General features: G+C 38.4%; 1 long non-coding RNA gene across 1 annotated transcript in view; it reads left to right on the plus strand.

The window, feature by feature from the left end:
• The window catches only part of LOC115029418 (uncharacterized), a 40916-nt gene extending 23076 nt beyond the window's left edge, over positions 1–17840 (plus strand). Inside the window, exons 4-5 of the long non-coding RNA XR_003834986.1 lie at positions 14534–14679; positions 16994–17840. This is a non-coding gene — a long non-coding RNA (uncharacterized LOC115029418). The remainder of the gene's footprint in view (positions 1–14533; positions 14680–16993) is intronic.
• The last annotated feature ends 1133 nt before the right edge of the window (positions 17841–18973 follow it).

An 18973-nucleotide genomic window follows, 5' to 3' on the forward strand; every position in this document is an offset into this window, starting at 1 on the left:
GTACAAAGTGAGAAAGAGGCTACATTTGGAACAAGAGAGTATGTGAGAAGTGAAGCACATGGATAGTTCATCCATGTCGATATAATTTTCTTACTTTGAAGGAAATTTGAATGGAGCATGGCATTAGATTAAGCATGGTAGGGAGAACATGCTTGATACTTTACTATTTTCTACAACTTTCTCTATGTGCAAACATTTTATAGTTGAAAAATATGACAGTGTTAATCTCTTGCTTGAATTATGCCAACAACCTTCAATTGCCTATGAAATAAAACCCAAGTTTCTTTTTTTTTTTTTAAAGATTTATTTATTTATTATATGTAAGTACACTGTAGCTGTCTTCAGACACTCCAGAAGAGGGAGTCAGATCTCATTACGGATGGTTGTGAGCCACCATGTGGTTGCTGGGATTTGAACTCTGGACCTTCGGAAGAGCAGTCGGGTGCTCTTACCCACTGAGCCATCTCACCAGCCCCCAAGTTTCTTGATGCAATGCTCTTTCTGACTTGAAGCTTGCCAATGGCTGTGGATGCTTGCAGTTGCTATTCCAAGACTTACCTTCCCCCTTCTTGACAACAGCGCTTGATTTCTGCATGGATACCTGTGTGGTTCTAGGAAAGCAGAACAGCAAACCTGGTATAGATTTTGTAGCACATGTTCTTGTTTTACTATAATAAAACTCCAGTGTTTAATTTTGAACACAAGGAGAAGCATTATGTATTAAGACATAGAAGGCACATCTTTATTGTCTTTACTTTTGACAAATAAGGGAGGCCAGAAGTTACCATTGCTTTCCCTGTTTTCTGGAATGAACTATGCTAGTTTAAATAAACCAAATGTCAAAATACCTGCTATGACTTAATTTGGTAAAATATTTTCCAATGTGTAAGCTACCCTTCCCATTTCTGTACTTCTAATGCTATGTTTTTTAGTAGATAGAATAAAGTAAGATGCCACTCCAGTAGAAACAATGACAACAAAACTCAGCATTCACAGTAGTGCAAACACAGTTCCTCTGCTAATAGGAAGCTTTAGCTACCAGGGATGCTGTATTCCCAGGCATCAAGTAGTTCAAAGGAAAAGCATAGAAGATATGTGGAAGCCCTCATGTGCCAGGTATGCAGGGCATATCTAATGTGCACATCTAAAACCATAACGCAGTGCTCAGCTACCTAGTTGTAAGAGACTGGTAATAAAGTTTTGTTCAGTGCCAATGAGGAATAAAAAAAGTGGTTTAGAAAAATGATTGCTAGTCCCTCACAGGTGTGAGAAGGAAAGTGTTTTTAGTTAAACAAAACTAATAGAAGCCAGTCTATACCCCTGAGGAAAGTCAGACTAATGAACTGAAAAACCAAAGTGAACCAGTTACAGTGAGGCAAACCATATCTCAAAGAAGATCTATATTTCATATGGATTTAAATCTGACACACCCAGATGTACACAGGTATTAATCATTAAGAGACCAGGATTAACAAATAGATAATGCTATGTCTACCTGGAGCTCTTGCAATGGAGATGCTGAGTCCACTAGTTCAAGCCATATCAGAACTGCTCTATGCCTTTGGGTATTTTAGGAAAGTTAAATTTAGCTCCTTTATCATCGTGTTTGTCCTAATCATTGTTGCTTTAAGCAAACAGCATTCCTACTTACATTATTTTCTCTCCTCTTCTCTAGCAAAATAATGACGGTGGTGGTGGTGGTGGTGGTGGTGGTGATGGTGGTGGTGGTGGTGGTAATGATGATGTTGATGATGATAAAAAAAAAAACCTCAGCCACCAAACGCAGACACTATTGCATACACCAGCAAGATTTTGCTGACGGGACCCTGGTATAGCTGTCTCGTATGAGGCTTTGCCAGTGCCTGGCAAACACAGAGGTGGATGCTCACAGTCAGCTATAGGATGGAACACAGGGCCCCCAATGGAGGAGCTAGAGAAAGTTCCTAAGGAGCTGAAGGGGTCTGCAACCCTATAGGTGGAACAACAATATGAAATAACCAGTACCCCCAGAGCTCATGTCTCTAGCTGCATATGTAGCAGAAGATGGCCTAGTCGGCCATCATTGGGAAGAGAGGCCCCTTGGTCTTGCAAACTTTATATGCCCCAATTCAGGGGAACACCAGGGCCAAGAATTGGTAGTGGGTGGGTAGGGTAGCAGGAGGGGAGGGTATAGGGGACTTTTGTGAAAGCATTTGAAATGTAAAATAAGTAAATACCTAATGAAAATTGGAAAAAGAAAAAAAAACTTGTTCCATATACATGATATTTCTTAGTGGATTTTGCAGATATTCCAATACATGCTTAGGGCACACAAATAGACATTTTTTGTTGCTCAAAGAGATGTAGACATGTGTCTACAATGGTCTTTCTGAAGGCATACTTTCCCTCCATTTTTCTTTTTCTCTCTTGGTAAGTATTTTCTTTCTTGTTTTCTGAATCAATTTAACTATGTGTATATAATTAGATGATTTCCAAGCATTCATAAATATTATTTTAAAACTCTAGAGTTATATAAGAAGGTATAATATTCTAGAAGAACATTTAAATTTTTTTGAGATACTACTCAAATACATTTTTTAAACCTGATCATCAGATATTCTAGAAGTTTGGTTAAATTCGCAATTTTTAGATTGTATCTAAGATATCCTGTCAGTTTCTGAGATGAGCTCAAAAAAAAAATCTGTATTTTAGCAATGTTAATTGATATTTATGCTTCTTCAAGTTTGAGAACAACTCTTTATTAAGACACTAACCCCAAACACAAATATCCCTTCTGGTTTTTATTTTTTATGGTTTTTGTTTGTTTGTTTCTTGAGACAGTGTCTCACTCTGCAACTTAGGCTGGCCTTAAATTTACAATCCTCCTGTTCTTGCTGTATTCTAAATTTCTGGGATTATAGGTTAGTACCATTTGATCTTAGGATATTCTCTACAAACTTCTATGATGAAATGTGAAAGAGACCTGAGCCACAACAATATAAAACTTGGAGATTGTACAGTTATTTTAGACTTGGGATGGACTATTTTATGCTGTGAACAAGGGCTGCTTCTCCCTTCATAGAATTCCTTCCTACCAGAAAGCACTCTTCTTCCAACTTGTAGAGATAAAGAAGCCATTAACACCCAAAAGTACTAGGAAGGCAGCTTATATGTTAGAAAATGTTGAACTAAATTAGTCATAACTAATTTCCACACACTATTATTTATTTATCACTAGGTTCATATTTACCACTTTAACTTTATTATATTTTTGTCCTTGTAATTAGAGACAAGGCTTTCTATTATATTTCTACCCTTCTGGCCTAATGTCTCATTACAGAATGTGCCCAATATATATTGCTGATTAGGCACTCTTGCATTTATTTTATAAATAGAAAAGCCTAATCGTAAATCCTTACACTTCATATGAAGACATTTATTTTCTACTGGTAAGCTATAATTAATCTTTTAGTGTTATCACCTATTTACCGTTTTTTTTTGGTAATTAACTTTAAATGTGCTTTATGTACTGAAGCTATTTAAGAATGGGAGACATTGATGGTGTAGAAGGAAGATGGCATTGCTTCTCATTTTCAGTAGATCTCTGAGGTTGAGTACCACATATACAAAATAGTAGTGAAGTAACAGCATCAGTGGAATGGATATATGAGGTAATAAGGGCAGAGAATGGAGAGATATAGGAAGAGTCATTGCAAAGTGTGTGCACCTCCCTATTCATTTAAGACAGAGGATCATATTAATTTATACTTATGAAGAGAAAGGCCAAGGAATATTCTTCCCAAGGGGCTGTGATTTTTGCTTGTTTCTTTGTTGTTAAAACATCACTGAAATGGTTCCTAATGATATTCTGCTATACTTATAGATCGATGCCTAGCCCAGTCATAGTTTGAGAGATTTTTCTCCAACAGCTAATATGAGGAGATACAGAGATCCACTGCCAAACAGTAAGTGACCCTCAGGAAGTCATGTAGAAGGGAAACAAACACTTTAGGATTCAGAGGGTTGGAGGACAAGAGGAATAGAAAACCCACAGAATCAATGATGCAGGGCTCATACAGACTCCCAGAGATGGAAGTGACACTCATGGAACCTGCATGGATGCTCATTAGATCCTGTGCATATATGTTATGACTATTTAGCTTGAGTTTTTGAGGGACTCCTAACAGTGGGAGTAGGGACTGTCTCTGACTTTTTGCCTGCTCTGTAGGCCGTTTTCCTCCTACTGGGTTGCCTCATCCAGCCTTGATATGAAGGTTTTTGGCTAGTTGTAATGCATCTTGCGCCATGTTTGGTTGATGTCCCTAGGAGGCTTGTGCTTTCTGAAGGGAAATGGAGGAGCAGTGGATGTGGGGGAGAGGGTATGGGGGGGTTGGGAGGACAGGAGAGAGGAGAGGCTGTGGTGGGAATGTATTGTATGAGAAAGAAAGAAAGAAAGAAAGAAAGAAAGAAAGAAAGAAAGAAAGAAAGAAAGAAAGAAAGAAAGAAAGAAAGAAAGAAAGAAAGAAAGGAGAACTAAAAAGAAAGCTGGCTGCTTCATCTTAGCATCCTCGGTCTTGCTTGCCCTGCCTTCTCTGCTCATTGCCATACAGCAAAACTTCGTGGCACTTAATGTTGAGAGGGAAATAAATCTGAATGAAGAATCACAGCAGAGCCTTTGATGAATTAGCTTGGAGGAGCTCTTCAAGGTGTCGTTTTTAAAGCTTTTTGAGTGATTGCTTTTCAATGGTTCCTTCTAAGAATTTTAATTTTGAGGACTGCACAGACAAATGTGAACACACACACAAATCACTTGGCACTCATCTCTGAGGAAGAAGAAAAGTGCTTATGAAGTGAAACTTCACTTTTCAACTTCCCCAGTTTCCTGTTTGAACTGAGGGTTTCTTTTATCCTTCCTTCAAAGTCTAGCAAAGTCTAATATTATAGACTTTGTATGGGTCTACGTCTGAAGAAAGTGGGCAGAAAACATTTTCTCACCGTACATGAGTAGGTAATGTGCTTTAGACAAAATTTAACGAAAAAATTATTCATGATTTCTTTCCAATAATGGAAAAAATGGAAAAGAAAGTCAGCATTGTAATGAAAGGAACACACACACACACACACACTTTGCAATAAGTGTTAGAGCCACAAAGGGGTAAATGTTTATGCACTAATTTCATCTGATGGTCTAACCATCCGATGACAGCTACTCCTGTTAGGCTCAGAAGGGTTGAGTAGGTGAAGCAATCCGCCCCCCCCCCATGCAGTAGCCACTCACTTTAGTGGCTGGTGGGCTCCTGAGTCTCACACTCATACATTGATGTTAGTCAAGATGTTTGGGATGTCCTCATTCTTTCTCCAACAGGGAAGGAGTGATTCAGCTCCATCCCACAATGGGAGACAATGCATGTGAAAGAAGCGGCATCTACTGGAAGAGCCTTCAGTGTTTGCACTTTTAACTTTCCCTCAGGCTGCTCCCTTTTATATCTGCTATCCTGGATAAGGAGGCTGGACCTAGATCAGAGTGCCTGAGTTAAGAGTCTTGCCTATTCCAACTGCTTTATGCCTGGCCTTGGTCAAAGTACTTAATTCTCTGTACTTCATTTCTGTCATTTATATTTTATTCTTTTCACTTCTCTATTATATCCATACCTTCCAAATTAGCAAATTCCAATAATTCCAGTCACAAAGACAATTATGAATTGATGGAGTCCTTGTAATGTTTAGTACTGAAGTTTTAAAGTAGAGATTATTATATCATCCGCCCTTAGCATCTCTCTCTCAGCTATAGAAAGAATAGTCCTGAGAAACCCACACAGTACACCATTGGGTGCATTTACTTCTGTGTACCTTCTTAAATTGCTGTGGGCACACTGTGGAACATCTCATGACAATCTCAAATCCCTTATTGTCTCAAATTTACATTTTTCCTGAGTTTGCATATTTCAGTCGCATCCCCTTTGCCACTAATGTACCAAATCCTTCTGCATTTGCTGCAGTTTGGAATGGACAAGGGACAATAAAATCCAAAGTGTGACATGAGATATAAGACAGGCTTCCTTCTTCAGCTGTTCAGGCATGTTGAGCATTAGTCTACAAAATCATTTCCCTCTCCCCATATTTTTCAGTTATTGGCTTTAATTATGTGTAACCATTCATAAAAAGTAGTACTTTGACTGCTAGAAATCTAAGCTGGTAATGAGGAAGGAGTTACAATGATTTATTTTAGACAAATGACCATGCAAATGTTTACTGAATACCTTCTATGTACCAGGCATGGCATCAAATATTTTCTGTCTCTTGTAACATACATATGATTTAGTCTAAGGTGATGCTTTAATGTAATTCTTTTTTTTTTTTTTTTTTTTTTTTTTTGGTTTTTTCGAGACAGGGTTTCTCTGAATAGCTCTGGCTGTCCTGGAACTCACTTTGTAGACCAGGCTGGCCTCGAACTCAGAAATCCGCCTGCCTCTGCCTCCCGAGTGCTGGGATTAAAGGCGTGCGCCACCACGCCCGGCTCTAATGTAATTCTTATAACAATTTTTTTTCGACTGGGAATTGTCGCCTATTTATAAATAGAAAATTCTAAGAAACTACAGAGGTTAATTTAGACACAACCTTCCCCACATCTTGCATCTTATCAATTTCCTTGTAACAGTTTTAGTAGCTTAAGCAAACACATACAGGTTCTGGCACATAAAACTTGTGTTTAAATATGGCCATTTCCCTTACAGATGCTTCTACTGTTTTTGGTACTATGTGGAGCTGAACAAAGACACATCTTATAGAGTCATGGATGATAAGTTTTCAGAAACATAATAATCCAGTTGAGTGCTAAGTGCTTTACATATACAAACTGCCCTAAATTTCACATCTCAATGAAATAGACATTAGTATTCCCATTGCATAAATAAGAATTTTCTGAAAGGCATTTAATTCTTTCTCCATTTAGATTATCAGTAATTTAAAAAGCAAAAAACCCAACCCAGGCACTCTGGCTGTAGAGCTACCTAAGATCTACTTCACAGAGCATGAGGATTGGATTAGTAAGGAGTTTGCACACTGGCTGTCATACTGCTTTACTGTAGGATGAACATAGTGATTCAATAATGTCGATAGAATTGTTCTTGTCATCACATGACCAAATAGGAAACATGATAGACTGTAATCCAGAAGAATGATGTCCTCTTATTGAAAACTATGCTCTTCTCCTGGTTTTGGAATATCTTCATTCCATTTCATTTTTATCTTCTTGCCTTCTTATATACATGGCATGTTTCAGTTCTTTTTCCTATTAATTGTAGCCATGAGACTGGACCAATGGGCTTGTATGGTTGTGCTGGGCCATTCTCACATGTACTTCTCTAAGTCTTTTTCCCTTCTATGTGACCCATGCCATTATCAATATGGCACAAGAGCTACATGTTTCAGATGATACCACCATTAAGAGCTCAGACTCCATAGTTTCTATACAGCAACCCCCTTCCCAGTCCAACACAAATATTATTGTCAGTCTCCTTGGGATGATGGATAGTGATACAATGATGAAACAGTTGTATTGACCATTCATAAATTTGAGTGTCTTTATTATCCCACTTTATTCTTAAATAGTTTATTTCTAATCATGCTACAATTAAGGATATGTACACCAGAGCTATTCTAAAATCTCTAATATGGAATATTTCTCTTTGGTATAGCACTCATGCCCTTTGAAGAATCTTTTGGTCATTCAGGGTATTTTGAGAAGTCCTTTCAGGCATACCTTGGCATGAAGTAATTATGAGAGGGGAGAGACCAGGAAAAAGAGAGAGAGAGAGAGAGAGAGAGAGAGAGAGAGAGAGAGAGAGAACACATAAGAGACAAAAAAGTAGTTCTTATCTCAGGATTTTCATGTCTTTCCTATTGGTAATACATGATGTTCAATCATGTTTAACAGAACACTAAATTTATAAACTTCTAGTATTTTGAATTTAGAAAGGCAAACTTTGCTTATGAGGTTAGCCTGGTGAGTACCTCATATATGTCAAAAATGGTATGTCAAACGCAACAGCAGGAAATGGGTAGGTATATTTTTGACTCTCTAAGAGTACAAAGTAAAGAGGGCCCCAGAAGATTGTCATGAAAACCCAAGAAACAAGTTTGATTCTTTTTTTAACAGAGACATTGACCAAAAAGGCTAGTCAACACTTTGTTTCCTTTTAGTCTACCTCCATGTTTTGTTTCTTATAGTCTATGAAATATGAGCTCTTTATGGTCATATTGCCCAAAAGGTCATTTTGACAGATTTTTCCAGTACTAAAAATATCTGGGGCTTAACTGATAAATCATGAGTGTCTTTGAAGAGACAGAAAGTTAGCCTTGGGAAATTCTCTACCTGATGTAAAAAAGACCACTTTTACTGAGTGGTTTTGCCAGTGGTTCTCCTGGTCTCATCTTCTTATTCAAATGTAGATGACATAAAATAATAGAAGTTTTTAAAAAATATATTCATACTAGTCAACGTAGAGTTATACCTTTGAAAGGAAAAATATTGGTTCAACCCCCCCCCCAACAAAGTTCTCAGCACAAAGGACATTTATTTACCCTAGTAGGAAAGAGGGCAGGGAATAAGACAAAGAAAGAAGATAGAGGAAAAAGAAGAAGAGGAAGGGAACCAGGGAGTTGGGCAGGGACATTTGTCTGAGAATACAATAAGAAAGTGCCTCTGGATAGAGAAGAGATAGATTTGGCACAGGAAAATATCATTTTATAAAAGTACAAAGGGAAATGGCATGTTAGGATGAGGCATTTAATGGTTATGTTAATTAGTTGAGCCAAAAGGGACTTTTGTCATTAATTAATTTATTTATTTATTCACTTTACATCCTGGTTGCAGCATGTCCTCCCCCATCCTCTCCTCCCAGTCCCACTCTCACAAATCCCTTCCCCTACTACTCCCCAATCCTTCTCCTTAGAGAAGAGGAAGCTTCACTTGGATACCACCTCAGGAGTCATCAAGCCCCTCACACTGAGGTCCAACCAGGCAGTTCAGCTAGGGGAAGGGGATCCAAAGGCAGGCAATAAAACCCTAAAGAGAACCCTAAAGAGGGCTTTTGTTTGCTAGACCTCAAAGCTTTGAAAGCTGAACTGTGGTAATCAGCCTCAGGAGGAAGAAGTGACCAAATAAGTGCATAGGCCTTGGTGACTAACTTTAGGAATGTAATCTTACAGTATTTATTAAGGCAGAGTGTCTTAGTTAGGGTTTTACTGCTTTGAACAGATACCATAACCAAGGCAACTCTTATAGGGACAACATTTAATTGGGACTGGCTTACAGGCTCAGAGGTTCAGTCCATTATCATCAAGGTGGGAGCATTGCAGCATCTAGGTGGGTGGGCATGGTGCAGGGAGAGCTCAGAGTTCAACATCTTCATCTAAAGGCTGCTAGTGGAAGACTAGCTTCCAGGCAGCTAGGATGAGGGTATCAAAGCCCATACCCACAGTGCCACCCTTATTCCAATAATGCCACAACTTCTAATGGTGCCACTTCCTGGGCCAAACACATACAAACTATGACACAGAGAGAATGAGGGGTAAGGGGGGTAGGTCTGCTAGAGCCATGCTTGCTATGCTCAAACTGTCCAGAGTCCCTTCAAACTTTCTATTTTCATGTGATTATTTTTCCACACACTAAAAAGTATGAGGATGAAATGCATATATTGCTTTGGAGAACATTTATTGTCATCTATTATGTGTACACAATCAGTTTTCTATTGTGGAAACTTGATATAGGTAAATTGGTGATGCAGCTTGATGTCTATACCAGAGCAAGAAAGTAATCTGGAAGGGCCAATATCTAAACCATTTTTGCTGTCACTTTCTTGTGCCCAGTGCATTGAAAGTCCCTTGGCCTGGCTGTGTAACAATCACCAAATACAGAAAGCTATAGACCAGGTTCCTGCTTCCTGGAGATCATAGTTCAAAAAGAAAAATTTGTTTTTCCTTTTCGTTAGAGTTTCACTGTGTGGCCCAGAATGGTCTTGAACTTGAGATCCTTTCACTCCTGGTATAGGACTAGAGGTCGGTACTACCATATCCTGTGGGAAGCCATGTTTAATGACATAGCAACATGAGCAAATGCTTGCTTATAAAGCAGCATGAGTTATGCAAAAACTGATCAAATGTGGTGGTGAGAAGTAAATATTAGAACCAACATCAGGAGCAGGATTAATAGTCAACTAAGTATGGAAGATAAAACATGACTGGTTGAAACAGTGAGAAAGAAGTCAGTTTTTCCATTCATTGAGTCTGGGCTCTCTTTGAGTCCCCGATAGAATGTGGGAGCAGAAAAGGCTTCTGTAGTTCTCAAAAATGGTTTTACTTTCAGGAAAAGAAGTCTAGTCAAACTTCCCAGAGGATGAGAGTTCAGTGCTCTTGAAAGGGCAGTTCTAGATGATTCTCTCAGTCCCACCAGTTGAGGGATCACACCCATGAAGGGTAGTCCCATTGTCACTTTGGTATTTTCAGGCTAGAAGCCAGATCCCTGGCACTATGAAAGTGACCCACTTGGACTCACATTTACAACTCACATTGCTGACCACAGAATCTTGACATAATGAGTCCTGTCATTGAAAGAGTTTACTCGTGATCTAAGACAGGAAAACTCTTTGTTGGTATGCCAAGGGATATATAGGAGCTAAGACTGACACTAAGGAAGTCATTAGAATAAAGGAACATAAGGAAGATGATGCAGTGTAATGGTTAGAAAGGCCTCTAATTTCTAATCTGAAAAAGTTAGGTACTGGAGGCAAATTAGGCTGGAAAGTGACTTGATTTAACTAGTCTGTATGCATAGATGCTTTTGATTTGAACAAACTCACTGTTTTGCATGAGATACAATGCAGGAATCTACACAGACATGGCATAAACTCAGCAAATTCTGTCTTATAGTTTTCTTTGATTGGATCATCAGGATTATCCCAGTCAAAGAAAGTGAAACAGCCCAGGTGTAGGCGTGAAGTCCAAAAGTAGAGGGTGCAGAGGACCAGATAAGCACAGCACACTTCACTTTGAAACTTTTGATGGAGTCTATTTATAGTTGAAAAACTCATTCTTCCTACCAAAATTTTCCATTGAAAATCTGTCTTTGACACATTTAATTGTAAATCAGCTGACAGCTTCTGCTGTCTTGGCTCTTGAAGTAGAGTTCCTTGAATAGGCTAGCTGGCAAGGGAGGAGACAGACATAGGCAATGGCAGATGAATCTTTGAACTGTCTTTCATCTGGAGTCCTGTATATGCTTAGTAAAAACATCCTTGTTACCAAAGCATTTATATCCACGGCTTGGAACCTGGTGAGGGCACAAATCTTTAGCAAAGTGGTTTTTAAGGCCCCAAAATAGTTGTTCATGAATTTCTAAAGACCCCTGAAAGTCTGATAGTCATTCTATTTTGAAACTTGAATTTCAAGCTGTGTCAGAAAAACATCTCTAGGTTTGGAAGACAGACATACTTTGGCTTAAGTCATGCTCTGTTGCTTATAACTCATATGGTGCTCAGGGATCACTATTTGGCTAAGTGGCTAAAGCTGTAAATAGTAGAGAGACAATAAAGTCACTTAACACATGAATGTAGGTTAAATAAAATGTGTCCAGGAATCAGTTACAACTAATGCACTGAAAAGTTTTTGGAGAATATATGGTGGTACCGTCTTGATCTCTTTGTTCCATATATTCAGGCATGATTGAAATTCCCATGTCAATTCACCGTGGATTTGACCAATATTAAGTGGAAACAGCATTTTCTTTTCATTGCATAAGCTTTAACTTTCTCTTTGCTCCAGTCCAGTGATTTTTAATATTGGCTGCACACTGTAGACCCTGGGAAACTTGTAACAAAAATATCAATGATATTTCCATCCCCAGAGATTCTGATGGATTTAGCCTGAATTGTAGTTCCGCTGGTGAGATAAATTTCATGAAATATTTCATGAATCAATTTAGCTGAGAGAATTTTAGGAGGCAAAGTAGTTAATCATAGAAGATTCTGTTGGGCTACATCAGAAGTCATTGTTACTTCTGCTACACTATACGCACAGAAAGAATACAACACAGAACATGTTCTTACTTTTTAAGTCAATTTCCTAATTGGATATGGCCCTACTACCTTAGGAGTAAAAGGACTCTATGACTAACTAACTTGATACTTTCAGATATATCCTACAGGAAGTAAGTCTTGAACCAAACTAGGCTTCATAGTGAAGCTCAAAGTTGTACTTCTCTTCTTTGGTTGATTGGGGCAGTGAAAACAATCCAAGTGTTTTCTTCAAACCACAGGAGTTTGAGACTATTTACTTTCTCCTGTGACTTCTGTTTTTTTAAATGTAGGTGTCTTTGTGTCACTCAAAACCTAAATCTTCAATTAGGGTACACTGCCACCAGGTGGCAATAAGGGTCCCATGTGAACTTAACACCCATGAATGATAATTTGAGCAGTCCCATCCTCATTCATTCATGGATATCTATGAACAAAATATGTGGCTTTTTAACTTTGAATTCTAAAATGTAAATTTTAATTTTACAACTGAACTTTCATACTTTAACATGTATAAAACTTGTATATTTAGTTGTACACAAATGTCATAATATGTGTGTGTGAAATACTTCATTTCACCATAAATATGAGTTAAAAAATTAAGATGAATGTAAAATTAATATCTTATTACCTCCAAATAATTACTGGACACAGTCTAATCAAAAATACTCACTCATATTCTTCTGTAGTCAGTTTTAACTACTAATACCAGTAGGTGCTACTATAGAAACTGAGAGCAACATGTAAAACTTTATTCAGAAGGAGCCACATTGTAGCAATGATCATTTGCTATTCAAGTCTTGATAATATACATCCTACTAATGATTTGATTTTGGTCGATGATACTCTTATTAAGAATAAGCCCCCAGAAACCTAGAATACCTAACATACAAGATACAATCTGCAAAACTAAAGAAGAACGAAGACCAAAATGTGGACACTTTGCCCCTTCTTAGAATTGGGAACAAAACACCCATGGAAGGAGTTACAGAGACAAAGTTTGGAGCTGAGAAGAAAGGATGGACCATCTAGAGACTGCCATACCTGGGGATCCATCCCATAATCAGCCTCCAAACACTGACACCATTGCATACACTAGCAAGATTTTACTGAAAGGACCCAGAATTAGCTGTCTCTTGTGAGGCTATGCTGGGGCCTAGCAAACACAGAAGTGGATGCTCACAGTCAGCTATTGGATGGATCACAGGGCCCCTAATGGAGGAGCTAGAGAAAGTACCCAAGGAGCTAAAGGGGTCTGCAACTCTATAGGTAGAACAACAATATGAACTAACCAGTACCCCCCCCACACACACACACACCCTGGAGCTTGTGTTTCTAGCTGCATATGTATCAGAAGATGGCCTAGTCAGCCGTCATTGGAAAGAGAGGCCCATTGGTCTTGCAAACTTTATATGCCTCACTACAGGGGAACGCCAGGGCCAAGAACTGGGAGGGAGGGGGAGGGTGGGGAGAGAAGGTATGGATGGACATTTGGGATAGCATTGGAAATGTAAATGAAGAAAATACCTAATTAAAAAAGAATAAGCCATTTTTCACTATTCCATAAAGAAGAATGCAGACGACCACAGCATAGCTTCATGTTTCCCTTTCTATACTGATTCCTCCTGAACAACTGCTGCAGGTTAGAAGACAGAGACTTGTTCAAGGGCTAAATGTGAGATCATTATCTAAGTGTGACATGATTGTTATGTTAAGTCATCTACCAAAATGAGTTTGAACTCAATGTCACCTAAATCTTTGACACAACAACTTTACTACAAAAAGACAAAACAAAACAAAACAAAAAATAAAAAACAAAATAAAACTTAAAAATTCTTCTCAAAACATGTTCTTTACACAAAGAATGGTAAGGGATTTTTGTCTATTCTTGGTAACGGCTTTCTGTCTATTCTGTATGTAGACATTATGTTGAGAAAAGGAATCTCAGTAAATTTCATCTTCAGTTAATATCACTGATGACAGAGGAGATATTGTATAGACATACAACAGACCGTAAGTGTATTTTTGGAAGTGGAGGACAAATCTCCATCTCTAAAGTGCATGAGAAATAGTCTCAGCCTCTATGAGGATTCATTAGAATTCTTACCAACATTTTGTTAGTGACTGCCTATGAATGCACATCACTTCCCTCAGCCACTAATTAGCTTTAACTGTCATTTTTATGCAGTGTCGAATTTCCTGAGAAAGGGGTCTCACTTGAGAGATTACTCAAAAAAGATTAACCTGTGGGCATTTCTTTGAGGGATTGTCATGCTTGTTAATTAATGTAGGAGGACCCAGCCCACTATGGACAGAAATATTCCCTAGACTTGCGATGAAAGCTAGTTAAGAAGGAACCTGTGAGTTAGCAAGCAGCATTCCTTCATGGTGTCTGCTTTATGTGTCTGCTTGAATTCTTGTCCTGACATCCTCCAATGATGAACCATAATGTGTAAGTTTAAATGTTTCCTTTCTTTCCCCAGACTGATTTTGATCAGAACGTTTTATCACATCAACAGAAAAGAAACGACATAGAAAAAAATTGTGAGAGGAACATGAAGGAGCAAAGATGAGAAACTTCAGAAAACTTCAGCATCCTGCACAAACAGAGGTAGAAAGTTATTCTCAGGTGATGATACTCTTATTGATAAATAACATTTTCCATTTAAACTTTAATCTAGCATTAATATAGTCATCAGATAATAAATATTTGTGTTTTTTATTTCACAATTTTGAAAAAGATACTAAACATTCTGGAACAAACTAAAAATCAAGATTAAATTCATTAGAACTCATGTTATGTACATTCCTGTCTTTGTAACTTTCATTTTGTGTGTAAATTACTCAGTGAAACTCACACATCCATAAGCAGAGATGATGCATCCATAGCAGAGATGCCTCAAATATTAGATTTGCTTTCTGAGTCCATTATGAGATGATAAGAAATTCTTGAAGAATAGAATGGTTGGAGATAGAAGGAAAAGAACTAGGAATAGAGCTTTCTTGGAATAAGACATTACTTCTGGTTCTGAAGTCTTAGATCCTTCCAGTATGTCTATGAAAACCCAGAGGACCATGATTGTTTCTCATCTTTAGGATTTTGTGTTTGTATTTCAAATGACCTCTACAGTTTTTATGCTCTATGAAGAATTCTCTTGCCCTTAACATGTACTGGATGGACTGTAGAACTGAGTTCATTACTATGCCATCACATTTGTACATGGAGACCATTATTCCTAGGCCCCATTGTTCATTGTGCTAAATGGATCAATCCACAGCAGTAGCATCTGGGAGAATGTTAGAAATTCTAAATGCTAGGCCTATCTCTTGACTAATGCATCAGGATATGATTTTAAAAGATCCCGAGATCATTCTGACATACATCGAAAAGTTTGAGAAGCCTGAGTACAGAGAAATGGTTCATGGAAGATAACAGGCAGATTAATCACTTGGACTAGAGAGAGAGATGCAAGTACCTACTTCTCTCCTGCCTGGACCTACAACAGGAAGAACTTGCTAACCTAATTTTTTTGACTTTAGAACAGTGACTAAATTGCCAGAATGAGGACAAGAGTGATTCACATGAGTTAAAGTTTCCCAGCAATGTTAACTCATCCTGTCTTTACATGAATCTGAGAATCCATGATTCTTCACCATAGTAACCCTTACCTTGGTCCTGCCTAGCTGAGTATTCAGGCTGAGCATTAGAGGAGATGGTCCATATTTTTTCCCTCTAGTCTCCATTATTTTTTGGTAAACATCCGTATATAGAGAAGTGAGTTTTCTGCATTTGTGTGTAATATTTTCTCTATTCTTTCCATTTACCTTCTGTAGTTTGATGACAAAATTTGGGAATAGGATTGTGTGGAGAGCCATGCCGTGAGCAATCGCCATTATAAGATGGCGCTGGCTTCTGCTGTGCCTAACTAGTAAACAAGCCTTTTGCGCAAGTGCGAGAGTGACATGCCTAGTCACTGCCCATCTCGGGGTGTAGTAATGAGGTTATGGGCAAGCAACAAATCAGGAGCTGACACGCCACATCAGGTGCTGAAACGCCACGCTGAGGGCTATATAAGCAGCACCATTTTCCGGGGTCTGGGTCTTCCTTCCTTAAGAAGCAATAAAGCTTGCCGCAGAAGAATTCAGTTGTCTGAGTGTGTTCTTGCTGGCGAGAACAATAGCTCGGGACAGGATTGATGAGGCCTTCCAGTCTATAAAGGAGGCCCTGTGACTTCACCTGCTTTACTGATTTAATAGCAGCAACACAGTTCAAGGAAATATAGACACTGTTTTTTTTTTCTTTTTAAATTATTGTTCCATGTTCATATGGAGCCACAAAACTGTAGTGGGAGTCATTGCTGCAATCTGCATTTCTTACTAGAGTCCCACATTGAAAGATATTTTGGTGTCTTTAGGTATTTATAGAATGTTGACTTATTTTCCACACAGACTATGCTCCCTGGAGCATGGCCCCTGTGTCAGAGAACTCTAAAGGAGAATGTTGAGTAGGTAGGTCACCACAATACCACAGACACTTCCCCAGGTGTGTGAACTGAAGAGGCTTCTGCACATAAGAGTTTCTGTTTCCCTCAAATCAGAATAATATTTTGCTTTCCATAGGATTAATGAGAAGGCTGGATTAACAAATGTGTAGGTCATGTACTTCTTGAAACACTAATATAGATGTTTCAGTTGTTAAACTCTTAGTTGAATTTTAAGAATAATGTAGAAATAATAATACACTTTGAACAAAAAAGAATCAGAAGTCTTAAGTGATTTCTCAAAAATGCCACAATCTATCAGTGCTGGATCTTGGGCTGGAACCACGGGGCCTCTTTTTCTTTTCATCTGCTTTTATTGCATACAAAGCAGACACACCTTTTTTTTTTTAATGTTCTCTGACATTTGAATGATATCCCCTCCATCCTCCATTTATTTTCCAGCTTAACATCAATCCATCTCAGGTTCAGTCTCTTGGAACACAATGTCTTCACTCACATCATTATGGATCAGCTTCTTGCAGAGTTGGAGGTGAGGCAGCATCCAGAGTTGAAGCAGTTGTTTCCCATTTGCATTTCAGGTGGATCAGCAAAATGGGACATCGCAGTTGAACCAAAGTCATAATAAAACATTCTGAGGTACATAAATACTCTGTAATAGACTAATTCAGTTCCTCCATGCACCAACAGAAACCTTGACTACTTCTCTTGACTACTTCAGTCAAATCTGACAAAACCAAACCCAACTTGGAAATGTCCATGTATACAATGGACATGCCTGTTTCCAGAGAAGACTGCCCTTCAGGAGCTGCATGGAGCTACTTGAGTGCACTAAACACTGTCTAAAGCTGATTATCAAGAGAAGCAGGATAAAAATCAGAAGCTCAAACATTCAAGAATGAGTTATACCTGACATGTCTTAAAGGTCTATCTTTTAAACTCAGGAAAGGTCTCTTGAAACTTTCAGATCCTCCTTCAATGAATCTACTCTTAGACTACTCAAAACTGGAGTGTTAACCTCTTTTTTTCCAAGATGACTGCCCTAGGTAGCAAATAACCTTGTCTCATATTTTCAGAGTTTGTTCACTGTGCCATTTAAAACCTCTCCCCAGTGGTCAGTGTGCGACCCAATCCTGAATTCATTCATTCTTCTAGTAATTTTGTAATTTAAAATGTTTGAATACCTTACACTATCTTTTATAAATTAGATTATAATATTCAGAAGGAACACAATGTTGAAGAACACTTATCTATAAATCTATAGCTTTCTAAGAGTTGATAATCTTTTACTCACAAGTATCAAGTATTTCTTAAGTAAATTTTCTGTTAAATGCAAGGTTGTATGGGGGAAAATTAAAGAAAAATAATTGGAAAAAGAATAGTGTGGTGCTAAACCATTCGATAACATGATCAGGGATGTTTGGCATTTGAGCCAAGGCCTAAATGAAACAATAAAGAAATATGTGGGCATCTGGAAAAAGAGCATTCTAAGAACGAATCACAATGATGAAGACCTTAAGGTCAGAGTGTGTTTGACTGTTTAAGAAGCCAAAAGAAAGTCAAATTACTGGAGAGAAAGAAAAGGTGAGTTCAGATAGATTCACACTGCCTAGCTTATAGGGACCAGAATTCAGGAAACAAAAGTTATGAGGGAGAAGCAATGTTGAGTAGTCCTCTAAGAAGATGTATTTGGCTAGGCAGCTGGCAGTAATATCTAAATAACTTTAAAAGTCCCACAAACAATCTTTACACATTAAAAGTTCAATCCCTTTAAATGTCCAATATCTTTTAAAATTCAGAGTCTTTTAAAAATTCAAAGTCTCTTAACTGTGGGCTCTACTAAAATACGTCCTTCCTTTGAGAGGGAAAAATATCAGGGCACAGTCACAATCAAAAGTAAAATCAAACTCCAACTGTCCAATGTCTGGGAACCACTCACGATCTTCTGGGCTCCTCCAACGGCTTGGGTCACTTCTCCAGCTCTGCCCTTTGTAGCACACACCTTGTCTCCTAGGCTTCTAATGCCTGTATTCCGCTGTTACTGCTGTTCTTGGTGGTCATCTCATGGCACTGGCATCTCCAAAACACTGTTGTCTTCTGCTGCAACTAGGCTTTACTAATAGCCTCTCATAGGCTCTCTTCATGGTGCCAAGCCTCAACTCCTTTGCATGACCCCTTCAGTCCTGGGCCATCAATTGCAAATGAGGCTGCACCTTCACCAATAGCCTTCCTTGGCCCCTCATAGTACCAAGCCTCAGTTGTTCTTCATGACCCCTTCATGCCTTCAAAACCAGTACCACCTGGGTGACTCTTACACATTACCAAGTCCAGCCACAGCACAAGGTACAACCTTGGCTATCTCTGTAGCATAGCCTCTGTGCTCTCAGAAAACACTTCCCAGAAGAATTCACCTCAATAATTAAG

The sequence above is a fragment of the Mus caroli genome, unplaced genomic scaffold (genome assembly GCF_978045245.1).
Source record: "Mus caroli unplaced genomic scaffold, Mus_caroli_1 scaffold_16, whole genome shotgun sequence".
Taxonomy (NCBI): Eukaryota; Metazoa; Chordata; class Mammalia; order Rodentia; family Muridae; genus Mus; species Mus caroli.